The following is a 12,894-nucleotide window of genomic DNA, read 5'->3' as shown; positions in this document are numbered from 1 at the left end:
ACGTGTAAATTCCTCAACACTCACTACTGTGTTGCTAGGCATGCTTCCTCAACACATTTTCCTCTAAGTGTTGATACGTGTAAATTCCTCAACACTCACTACTGTGTTGCTAGGAATGCTTCCTCAACACATTCTTCCTCTTGGTGTTAAGACATACAAATTCCTAAACACCACTACTATGTTTCTAGGTATGCTTCCTCAATACATTTTCCTCTTAGTGTTGAGACGTGTAAATTCCTCAACACTCATTATTGTGTTGCTAGGCTTGCTTCCTCAACACATTCATCCTATTAGTGTTGAGACGTGTAAATTCCTCAACACTCCCTAGTGTGGCACTAGGCATGCTTCCTCAACACATTTTCCTCTTAGTGTTGGGATGTGTAATTCCACAACACTCACTACTGTGTTGCTAGGCATGCTTCCTCAACACATTTTCCTGTTAGTGTTGAGACGTGTAAATTCCTCAACACTCATTACTTTGTTGCTAGGCATGCTTCCTCAACACATTCTTTCTCTTAGTGTGGAGACGTGTAAATTCCTCAACACTCACTACTGTGTTGCTAGGCATGCTTCCTCAACACATTTTCCTCTAAGTGTTGATACGTGTAAATTCCTCAACACTCACTACTGTGTTGCTAGGAATGCTTCCTCAACACATTCTTCCTATTGGTGTTAAGACATACAAATTCCTAAACACCACTACTATGTTTCTAGGTATGCTTCTTCAATACATTTTCCTCTTAGTGTTGAGACGTGTAAATTCCTCAACACTCATTATTGTGTTGCTAGGCTTGCTTCCTCAGCACATTCATCCTATTAGTGTTGAGACGTGTAAATTCCTCAACACTCCCTAGTGTGGCACTAGGCATGCTTCCTCAACACATTTTCCTCTTAGTGTTGGGATGTGTAATTCCACAACACTCACTACTGTGTTGCTAGGCATGCTTCCTCAACACATTCTTCCTCTTGGTTTTGAGACGTGTAAATTCCTCAACACTCACTACTGTGTTGCTAGATATGCTTCCTCAACACATTTTCCTCTTAGTGTTGAGACGTGTAAATTCCTCAACACTCACTACTGTGTTGCTAGGCATGCTTCCTCAACGCATTCTTCCTCTTAGTGTTGAGACATGTAAATTCCTCAACACTCACTACTGTGTTGCTAGGCATGCTTCCTCAACACATTCTTCCTCTTAGTGTTGAGACATGTAAATTCCTCAACACTCACTACTGTGTTGCTAAGCATGCTTCCTCAACACATTTTCCTCTTGGTGTTGAGATGTGCAAATTCCTCAACACCACTACTGTGTTGCTAGGCATGCTTCCTTAACACATTTTCCTCTTGGTGTTGAGACGTGCAAATTCCTAAACACCACTACTGTATTGCTAGGAATGCTTCCTCAACACATTCTTCCTCTTGGTGTTGAGACGTGCAAATTCCTCAACACCACTATTGTGTTGCTCGGCATGCTTCCTCAACACATTCTTCCTCTTGGTGTTGAGGCGTGTAAATTCCTCAACACATTTTCCTCTTAGTGTTGAGACATGTAAATTCCTCAACACTCACTACTCTGTTGCTAGGCATGCTTCCTCAACACATTCTTCCCCTTGGTGTTGAGACGTACAAATTCCTCAACACCACTATTGTGTTGCAAGGAACGCTTCCTCAATACATTTTCCTCTTGGTGTTGAGACGCGCAAATTCCTCAACAACACTATTGTGTTGCCAGGCATGCTGCCTCAACACATCCTTTCTCTTAGTGTTAAGACTTGTAAATTCCTCAACACTCACTACTGTGTTGCAAGGAATACTGCCTTAACACATCCATCCTATTAGTGTTGAGACATGTAAAATCCTCAACACTCACTACTATGTTGTCAGGAATACTTCCTCAATACATTATAGTGATGACGGCTCCACCACCTCAACACTCATATTATCCGTTCAAAGCAGCGCCATCTTCTCCTCTCCATAGCCAGCGCCAACATGCCATCCCCAGCGCCAACAGTCTGCTTCTTAGCCAGCGACATTCACCTTTTCATAGGCAGCAGCGCCATTGACCTAGTCAGCCGAAGCAGCGTCATCCACCTTTCTGTAGTCGTCCAGCACCCGTTCCGCGGACCAAGTTGCAGTGCCACCGATGCCAATCAGTATCCAAAGTGACAGCACTGATGCCAACACCCTATGGCCAAGCTAAATTTATACAAAGCCTCCAATGCGAGGATCACAAATTCTTCATGCCTCCTAACAAAGGTTAGCCAAATCTTCTTGACAATCTCTTCATGACTTACCGTTTCGATTTTATCCTTGTTTATCACCATCTCATGCTTACCCCGCAACAATGTCACTGTTCCGAGTTAAGCAGGGGACTTAATGTTGATGGTGGTTATTGGCTTAGGGTTAAAATTATAAAACCTTGCACTTCATGTGAAGTCACTCTGCAAGGGAACGGAGCCATGAGTGTCAACCTCTTCACTGGCACGTTTATTGAGCAACTCAATATTTTCTTATGAAATTTACCCAAAATGGTGCATGTAGCAAAAATCCCAGGTATTCTGTAAATTTCGGCACCTTGCTTACATTCAATTAATACATTTTTCTTTGAATGCTTTCTATGCTATGTTCCCTAGATGAACCCTTAATGTTGATATGGCATGACAATTTGTGTTCACTCGCAGCAGAGTAGCACGAATTTCCAAGTATCAAGGATAAGGTATTTGCATAAAGTATTCAATCAGAAAGCATGCTCCTTTATGGAAATGAACTTAAAAGAACACTGTGTCAACAAATAGAATTCAATTAATTACCCTGACTAACTTGCAAGAGTTAGGGTTTCGCACCTTGCGCAGTATATCAGACCTTGCTTGTCGAAATTAATCCTAGGAAAACTAGGTAATTATTCGGCCATGGATTAGCAAGAGCAAAATCTTTCCCAGAATCAGAAAACAAGGAGCCGCAGCAAAGGGAGGCGTGGCCATGCCTTAGGCCAGCCGGCGCCATCTCCCATTGGCCGCGCCCCATCCTAAACCAGACCTATTTTCCCTCGACCAATAAGGTCGCCTTAAATTCTCCACACGCACATAAGTCGTGGATGGGCCCATACTAGTCGGCCCCATTTTCCATAAACCAATCAGGTTTCTCTAATGCCGCCACACTCACACCAAGTGTAGCCAAGTCCATGCTTGGTCGGCTCCTCTCCTTCCTACCGACCATTCAGGACAAACGCACCTTGTCGCGCCTCCATGTTAATCGGCAGGCCAAACGCACCCTTCTGCGCCTCCATGTTAATCGGAAGGCCAACACGCCACTCTGCTGCAATAACATGCCACGAGCCACTTTAGCCTTGGCCATGCCGCCAAGCCCTAACTTTGGCCACGGGGCCAAACTTTAGCCTTGGCCTTGCCGCCAAGCCCTAACTTTGGCAACGGCGCCAAATCTTAGCCTTGGCCATGCCGCCAAGCCTTAACTTTGGCCACTGCGCAAAATCTTATCCTTGGCCATGCCGCCAAGCCCTAACTTTGGCCACGACGCCAAATCTTAGCCTTGGACACGCTGCCAAGCCATAAATTTGGCCACGGCACCAAATCTTAGCTTGGTCATACCGTCAAGCCCTAATTTTGGCCACGGCGCCGAATCCTAGCCTTGGCCACACCGCCAAGCCCTAACTTTGTCCACGTCACCAAATCCTATCCTTGGTCACGCCGCCAATCCCTAACTTTGGCCACAGCGTCAAATCCTAGCCTTGGCCACGCCGCCAAACCCTAGCATTGGCCATGCCGCCAAACCCTAGCCTTGGCCATGCTGCCAAGCCCTAACTTTGGCCACGGAGACAAATGTTGGATTTGGCCATGCTACAACGCCACTGGCATGCTGCTATGCCAATGGCGTCACTTCGCTATACAACAAGATGCGACCATAATCAATGGCCATCCTTGATCATGAGATGCAATCTCAGGCATCCAATTTCGCCATCGAACTGGAAGACTTGTGGCAAGCTTCAGGAGACCAGCTGCCTAAATCTAGTGGACATGTCTACGCCAGGCGCCACTTGCACCGCCGTGCCACTGGCATGCACGAGACACACCAGCCATGCCACATTGCCACTGGCGTATACCAAAACGCTACCGCCCATTATCAGGCACCAACACAAGGTAGCCATAATCAACGGCTACCCTCCTTCATGAGATGCGATCTCAACCATCGAAGTTCGCCACCAAACTGACGTACCTGTGGAAAGGTTTAGGCGACCAGCCAAAAAGATCCTAATAGGATTACATGTTATTTTCCTGCGGTAAGTCCCTTGACTTTTACTTGCCACACGTAGCGAAGTGTGGATACATCAAACATGTCACAGACTGGGGGATGCTCATCAGGGTATTGGTCTGACGGTTTACAGCATGTGGCGTGCAATGCGCCCGTTACAAAAAAAAAGTGTCATGAAGCGGGACAATAAGTGGTGGTGAAAAGTAACGGGGTAAACAAATTTATTTCCTTCATCATGGAAGCATAATATCTGACGGTTATACGAATTCACTTCCTTTATCATGGAATCATAACGTCCGACGGTTACACGTTACTCTTTTATTCCACCACTCAATCGTTTTCACTTCCTACGAGACCAAGGTACATTTCAATATGACTTATATAAATAGGATTCACCTATTTTTCACAAATCACAAGTTTTGGTCGGCAACAATACAGTATCTAGAAATCACCTGGTAGCTTTCCATTCTGCTATCGAGTTCTACTTTCAGATACAAGTCATAAACAACCATACCTTCCGAATCAACGATTCTGGTCTCAACACTCTCTTCGCTTCCCTTCCTAATACAAACCTTTCTCCTTCACTTTGTGACGAAGCAAGACTGGAACGGGCATTTCTTGGTTTAGGCCAGGATTGTACAGATTGATCTCTCGAATCAAAAGTACTCCCGTGAAGTGCATTGTTTACGGTTTAAATTTATTTCTCATTCCCACACCCAAATTTACCAAAACCAGCATAAATAGTTTTCACCCATAAAAAATTGGTGACCACAGTGGGAGATTAATCTCTCGGTTACAATATAAACTTCCAATTCCCAATTTCATTTTTTCAACCGCGATATCAAGATGGTAGAACTCAGGTCCGGATCAACAACAAACCCTGAGAACACAAACGTTGAAATCATCCCCGGTACTAACGCTCCTTAAAGTGGCATTAATACGCCATCTGCCACGCCAATGGCGCGGAAAATGTTCTTTCAGGTGTTACGTCGTCGATCACCGGAGCCAGAGCCAGAGTCGTTGCCGCCACTCCCAACGTTTCTTCAAGTGTGACAGCTCCAACTGTCACCAGAACCGCTGCTACTCCATCATCAGGACGAGAGACTTGAGGAGCCAGAAGAAGCCAACCTCCTATTACCACTGTTGATTTGACAGAAAGACAAAAGGTTCTCGTAAGGCTCAAACAGACATGGCTACAACTCAGAAAGAGATCCCTATTTTCCTCAAGACACTAAAGGAGCGGCCACCAAAAAAGTCACGTCAATCCCAGATGGAGCTGACAAGAAATACTTTTAAACATCCGGCGCAGGCATTTCAGTAGGACGCGCGTTTATAGATGAAGAGGCTCGCTTTACTCTTGAACGCCCAGTAGAAGGGAATCAGCAATCCAATTTCATCACACTTGAAGATCAGGAATGACTTATCCAAAATCGAGGAAAAAAAAATCAGCAACCTTCCTGAGTTCACAGAGAACCTCTTCCCGTCATGAGCTGCATGATTTCTGGGGACTTCGCCTACAAAATCGTGCAGTCAATGATGAAACATTTATGTGAGATTCTATATTTCTCCAAGGCGCAGCGTCAAGACATATTTGCAGCCCTCAACCGCACTGCATTAGGAAAGTAGATGTTTCCAGCCGGAAAGTCGTTCCCAAACCCCAACCTCTCCTGGAAAGCACGATTGATAGATGGAATTGTGGACTCCTAACCAATGTTCACTTGAAGGATGTCGAGTTTGATAGCACGCTGATTGATGCGGCCTCCAACTTCAACATTGTAACCATCAAGGATCTGAGAGTTGCAAGGGAAAATCAAACAGAAGAAGCGTATTCTTTCCCATGAGAGAAAAAACACGACTTGTCGACCAGCATTATTTGTGCCGTCTTCCCATATGCCATATCGTATCAAGTCGTTTTTCGAAGTCACGGGTTAATAAGCACCCTCATTGGAGTTTTCTACAGGAGCCGCTTCGACGTTCTCTCCAGAAGTCGCTCCGCTTCAACGTTCTCCAAACAGCGGCTCCGCTTCAACGTTCTCTCCATAAGCACCTTTAGGATCCGAAGCCGAATCTTCAAAATTTTACTCCATAAGATTCAATGTCCTATCAAAAATCCAAAGCCGCTTTAATGCCTCCTACCTTCCAAAGATCGTTCCATAGCCGCCAAACTCCTTCCTTCCAAGGTTCGTGCCCGTAGACACCACACTCGTCCTTGTCAAGGATCGTGATCGCAGTCAGCCAAGGTTCATAGTTGTGGCCACCCTTTTCATCCCATCAAATACCAGAGGACTGTTGTCCGTCTATCAACCCGTCATCGTCCTGATGTCATCACTAACACCTGATGCCGCTTACTCGTAGCGGATCCTAAAATACCCAAAGCCAAATCATGCGTGAAGGACATGCCTAGCGTAGACAGATCTAAGTACTTATACTTAAACTAAATGTTTTATATCTATTAGGCATATTCAATGAACTTTAAAATATCTTAGTGCTGAGAAGCGCAAATTCCTCAACACCACTATTGTGTTTCCAGGCATGCTACCTCAAGATATCTTTTCCTCTTAGTGTTGAGACGTGTAAATTCCTCAACACTCACTACTGTGTTGCTAGGCATGCTTCCTCAACACATTTTCCTCTTAGTGTTGAGACGTATAAATTCCTCAACACTCACTATTGTTTTGCTAGGCATGCTTCCTCAATACATTCTTCCGCTTAGTGTTGAAACGTGTAAATTCCTCAACACTAACCACTGTGTTGCTAGGCATGCTTCCTCAACACATTTTCCTCTTAGTGTTGAGACGTGTAAATTCTTCAACACGCATTACTTTGTTGCTAGGCATGCTTCCTCAACACATTCTTCCTCTTAGTGTTGAGACGTGTAAATTCCTCAACACTCACTACTGTGTTGCTAGTCATGCTTCCTCAACACATTTTCCTCTTAGTGTTGAGACGTGTAAATTCCTCACCACTCACTACTGTGTTGCTAAGCATGCTTCCTCAACACATTCTTCCTCTTGGCATTGAGACGTGCAAATTCCTCAACACCACTAATGTGTTGCTAGTCATGCTTCCTCAACACATTTTCCTCTTGGTGTTGAGACGTGCAAATTCATGAACACCACTTCTGTGTTGCTAGGCATGCTTCCTCAACACATTTTTCCTCTTGGTGTTGAGACATGCAAATTCCTCAACACCACTGCTGTGTTTCTAGGCATGCTTTCTCAACACATTTTCCTCTTGGTGTTGAGACGTGTAAATTCCTCAACACCACTACTGTGTTGCTAGGCATGCTTCCACAACACATTCTTCCTCTTGGTGTTGAGACGTGCAAATTCCTCAAAACCACTATTGTGTTGCTAGGCATGCTTCCTCAACACATTCTTCCTCTTAGTGTTGAGACGTGCAAATTCCTCAACACCACTATTGTGTTGCTAGGCATGCTTCCTCAACACATTTTCCTCTTAGTGTTGAGACGTGTAAATTCTTCAACACTCACTACTGCGTTGCTAAGCATGCTTCCTCAACACATTCTTCCTCTTGGTGTTGAGACGTGCAAATTCCTCAATACCACTATTGTGTTGCTAGGAACGCTTCCTCAATACATTTTCCTCTTAGTGTTGAGACGCGCAAATTCCTCAACACCACTATTGTGTTGCCAGGCATGCTGCCTCAACACATCCGTTTTCTTAGTGTTGAGACGTGTAAATTCCTCAACACTCACTACTGTGTTGCAAGGAATACTTCCTTAACACATCCATCATATTAGTGTTGAGACATGTTAAATCTTCAACACTCACTACTCTATTGTCAGGCATACTTCCTCAATGCATTATAGTGCTGACGGCTCCATTACCTCAATACTTATCTTAGCCGTTCAAAGCAGCGCCATCTTCTCCGCTCCATAGCCAGCGCCAAAATGTCATCCCTAGCGCCAACAGTCCGCGTCCTAGCCAGCGTCATTCACCTTTTCATAGCCAGCAGCGCCATTGACCTAGTCATGCGAAGCAGCGTCATCCACCTTTCTGTAGTCGGCCAGCACCCGTTCTGTGGACCAAGTTTCACTGCCACCGCTGCCGATCAGTAGCTAAAGTTACAGCGCTGACGCCAACACCCTATGGCCAAGCCGAATTTATACAAAGCCTCGAATGCAAGGATCACATATTCTTCATGCCTCCTAACAAAGGTTAGCCAAATCTTCCTGTCAAAATTAATCCTAGGAAAACTAGGTAATTATTCCGCCATGGATTAGCAAGAGCAAAATCTTTCCCAGAATCAGAAAACAAGGAGCCGCAGCAAAGGGAGGCATGGCCATGCCTTAGGCCAGCCGGCGCCATCTTCCATCGGTCGAGCCCCATCCTAAACCGGCCTTATTTTCCCTCGACCAATCAGGTCGCCCTATATTAGCCACACGCACATAAGTTATGGATGGGCCATACTAGTCGGCCCCATTTTCCATCAACCAATCATATTTCTCTAAAGCCGCCACACTCACACCAAGTGTAGCCACGTCCATGCTTGGCCGGCCCCTCTCCTTCCTACCGACCAATCAAGTCACTTTAAATGCGCCACAAGCACTAGAGGTGTGGTCGCGCCTTATGTTTTGCCGGCCCCTTTTCTTGACCAATCAAGTCGCTCTAAACTTTCCACCATACATTAAAGGACAAATACACCCTGTCGCGCCTCCATGTTAATCGGCAGGCCAAACGCACCCTGCCACAACAACATATTAGTCGGCATGCCAACACGCCACTCTGCTGCAATAACTTTCCACGAGCCACTTTAGCCTTGGTCATGCCGCCAAGCCCTAACTTTGGCCACGACGCTAAATATGAGCCTTTTCCATGCCGCCAAGCCCTAACTTTGGCCATGGTGCCAAATCATATCCTTGGCCATGCCGCCAAATCTTAGCCTTGGCCATGCCTCCAAGCCCTAGCTTTGGCCACGGTGCCAAATCTTAGCCTTGGCCACGCCGCCAAGCCATAACTTTGGCCACGGCGCCAAATCTTATCCTTGGCCATGCCGCCAAGCCCTAACTTTGTCCACGGCGCCAAATCTTAGCCTTGGCCATGCCGCCAAACCATAACTTTGGCCACGACGCCAAATATTAGCCTTGGCCACACCGCCAAGCCATAACTTTGGCCACCGCGCCAAATCCTAGCGGCCACACCGCCAAGCCCTAACTTTGGCCACGACGCCAAATCCTATCCTTGGCCACGCCACCAAGCCCTAACTTTGGCCACGGCGCCAAAACCTAACCTTGGCCACGCCGCCAAGCCCTAACTTTGGCCACGGCGCCAAATCTTAGCCTTGGCCACGCCTACAAGCCCTAACTTTGGCCACGGCGCCAAATCCTAGCCTTGGCCACGCCACCAAGCCCTAACTTTGGCCACGACGCCAAATCCTAGCCTTGGCCACGCCGCCAAACCCTAGCATTGGCCATGCCGCAAAACCCTATCCTTGGTCATGCTGCCAAGCCCTAACTTTGGCCATGAAGCCAAATCTTGGATTTGGCCATGCTACAACGCCACTGGCATGCCACTAGCATGTTGTTATGCCAATGGCGCCACTTCGCTATACAACAAGATGCGGCCATAATCAATGGCCATCCTTCCTTATGATATGCAATCTCAGCCATCCAAGTTCGCCACCGTACTGACAGACTTGTGGCAAGCTTCAGGTGACCAGCTACCTAAATCTAGTGGCCATGGCTACGCCAGGCGCCACTTGCACCACCTTTCCACTGGCATGCACAAGTCATGCCACTAGCGTATAGCAAAACGCCACCACGCCTTTATCAGGCGCCAACACAAGGTATTCATAATCAACGGCTACCCTCCTTCATGAGATGCGATCTCATCCATCGAGGTTCGCCACCGAACTGACGAACCTGTGGCAAGTTTTAGGAGACCAGCCAAAACGAGCCTAATAGTATTACATGCTATTTTCCTGCGGTAAGTCCCTTGACTTTGACTTTCCACACGTAGCGAAGTGCTACATGTTTTCCACGAAAATACTCGAGATATCAAACATGTCACAAACTGGGGGATGCTCATCAAGGTATTGGTCTGGCGGTTTACAGCGTGTGGCGTGCAATGCGCCGTTAAAGAAAGTGTCATGAAGTGGGACAATTAGTGGTGGTGAAAATTAACGGTGTAAACAAATTTATTTCCTTCATTATGGAAGCATAATGACTGACGGTTATACGAATTCACTTCCTTCATCATGGATGCATAACGTCTGACAGTTACACGTTAATCTTTTCTTCCATCACTCAATCGTTTCAAATTCATACGAGACCTGGGTACGTTTCAATATGACTTATATAAATAGGCTTCACCTATTTTTCACAAAACACAAGTTTTAGTCGGCAACAATACAATATCTAGAAATCACCTGGTAGCTTTCCATTATGCTATCCAGTTCTACTTTCAGATACAAGTCATAAACAACCACACCTTCAGAATCAACGATTCTGGTCTCAACACTCTCTTCGCTTCCCTTCCTAAGATAAACCCTTCTCCTTCACTTTGTGAACGAAGCAATCCTGGAACGGGCATTTCTTGGTTTAGACCAGGATTGTACAGATTGATCTCTCGAATCAAAAGTACTCCCGTGCAGTGCATTGTTTAGGGTTTAAGTTAGTTTCTCATTCACACACCCAAATTTACCAAAACCAGCAGAAACAGTTTTCACCCACAAACACCAGTAAAAAACCTTCTAATTTGATGTTCCCCCTGATAAGTTCTTCAATTAAATCTTCGCTTTCCAAATCTTCGAGTCGTGACTTCCCAATTTTATGAAGGAAATTCTTGAATGCAGAAGATTCTTGTTCTTTTGTGAAGAAAATTGCTACTCGATGAAATCTTCTTTTGTGTTAGTCTTCTAATAGTAGTTTTCTCGAGTCTTCATGCTTCTCTAAATACATTAATATCATGTGTCTTGGATTGCTAGCTTCCAGGAGATGATTTACAGTAGTATTTGATGTAATTTCTTCAACAAAGTGCCAATACGTAGTTACAGTACCATAGGTGAACAAAATTTGTGATCATACCTTATATGGATCAGAATGATATCCAAATTCATAAGAGATGGTTATGTTAATGTGGTCGAACAAAATGATTTAGTTAATGGTGGGAATCCACCAAATAATCGAAATTAATACAACTCCCCCTCGGATGACCACCGTGTTGAATTTAATTTCCTCACTAAAACCTTGCCAATAAAACCCGGTGGGAAAATTTTGGACGAAGCAAAAAGAGCATAAAAATCAACAGTTTGAAAAAAAAATCAACGTCAGCATGATGTTGCCTTGTTAAAACCTTGTCAAGAAAACCATATGGGACAAAACCTGAAACGAAGGAAAAAAGAGTACAGCTTTCGACGATTTATGGACAAAAAGATAAGCATCAAACAATAACTTTAGTCTTATCTAAAAGACGATTTTAAGATAGTATAATTCCAATTGCAGATTTAAGAAAGAAAAATATAATTATGTTGCTAAAGCGTAGATTTTTGTGTTTTTAAGGACTCCTCAAGAGACCTAAAACGTTGATATCATCAGCTAATTAATCCGGATTTTTGGTTTTGTACCAAAATTTCTAAAAACACGTAAAGAATTGTTAAACCTGACATAATCGAGTCAGGTGGTTGTCTAAATATAATTTGAATCCTACAAGGATTACAAATTTGAATATGTTCTGAATTACATATTTTCTGGGTAAGGCAATACGAGTCCTTTAAGGACTACCACGCAAGCCAAAAACATCATACATGGAAAACAAAAATCTATTAAATCAATCCTAGGGTTTGAGAAAAATAAATGAAACCCTCAAATCGTTTTTACAACGATCATATTTCTCATATAACGCATGAAGACTACACCTACATGTAATTATAAAAATTCATGCTTGCACAATTAAGGTGTTACGTCTTGGATCCAAATATTGCGTTATTCAAGAGATTTCAATCCAATATAATTTGGATTTTGTGCCTACCAATCACATATGTCGATACTCCTCTGCAGAGAGGATAATAACCATCATCTTTATTATTTTAGTAGCTACCATAAATGAATATTCTAAAATAATTTAGATTACTACGAGCCAACACAATTCTCAAGTGTATATACATATATTGAAAATTTCAATCAATTACTGGTACCAATGCCCGCGGGCATTATAATCTCCCCATATTAAAGTGAGAAGATATTATATTTGAGAATGTAAATTTGGTATAATCAATTGGAGCACTACTTGTAGCCTCTTATAGTATGCGACTTATCTGCTAGATGTGACTAGATTTCCTCTTAAGAGGCAAAACTTATATAAAAGCAAAATGACAAATTTCACACCAATCATATAATGACAGCCTTAAACGATTTGAGTGATGGGAGAGAAATTGATACAACTTTTTAGCTAATGAACACCAACGTCCGGTAGTGTATACTCTCCCCCTGATTATGGCGAAAGTTCTTTTTTATCTCATATATGAAAACAAGTTTCATAAATTATTATCCGATTAATTCGAGACATATATTTATTATAAAATATGTCTTTTGACATTAAAAAAAATGTGATCTTGATAGACATACATATTTAACATCAACCATGGATTACTTTTTGCAACCCAAAATT

The sequence above is a fragment of the Papaver somniferum genome, chromosome 3 (assembly GCF_003573695.1).
Source record: "Papaver somniferum cultivar HN1 chromosome 3, ASM357369v1, whole genome shotgun sequence".
In the NCBI taxonomy this organism is placed as follows: Eukaryota; Viridiplantae; Streptophyta; class Magnoliopsida; order Ranunculales; family Papaveraceae; genus Papaver; species Papaver somniferum.
Note: the sequence above shows the minus strand (reverse complement) of the source record.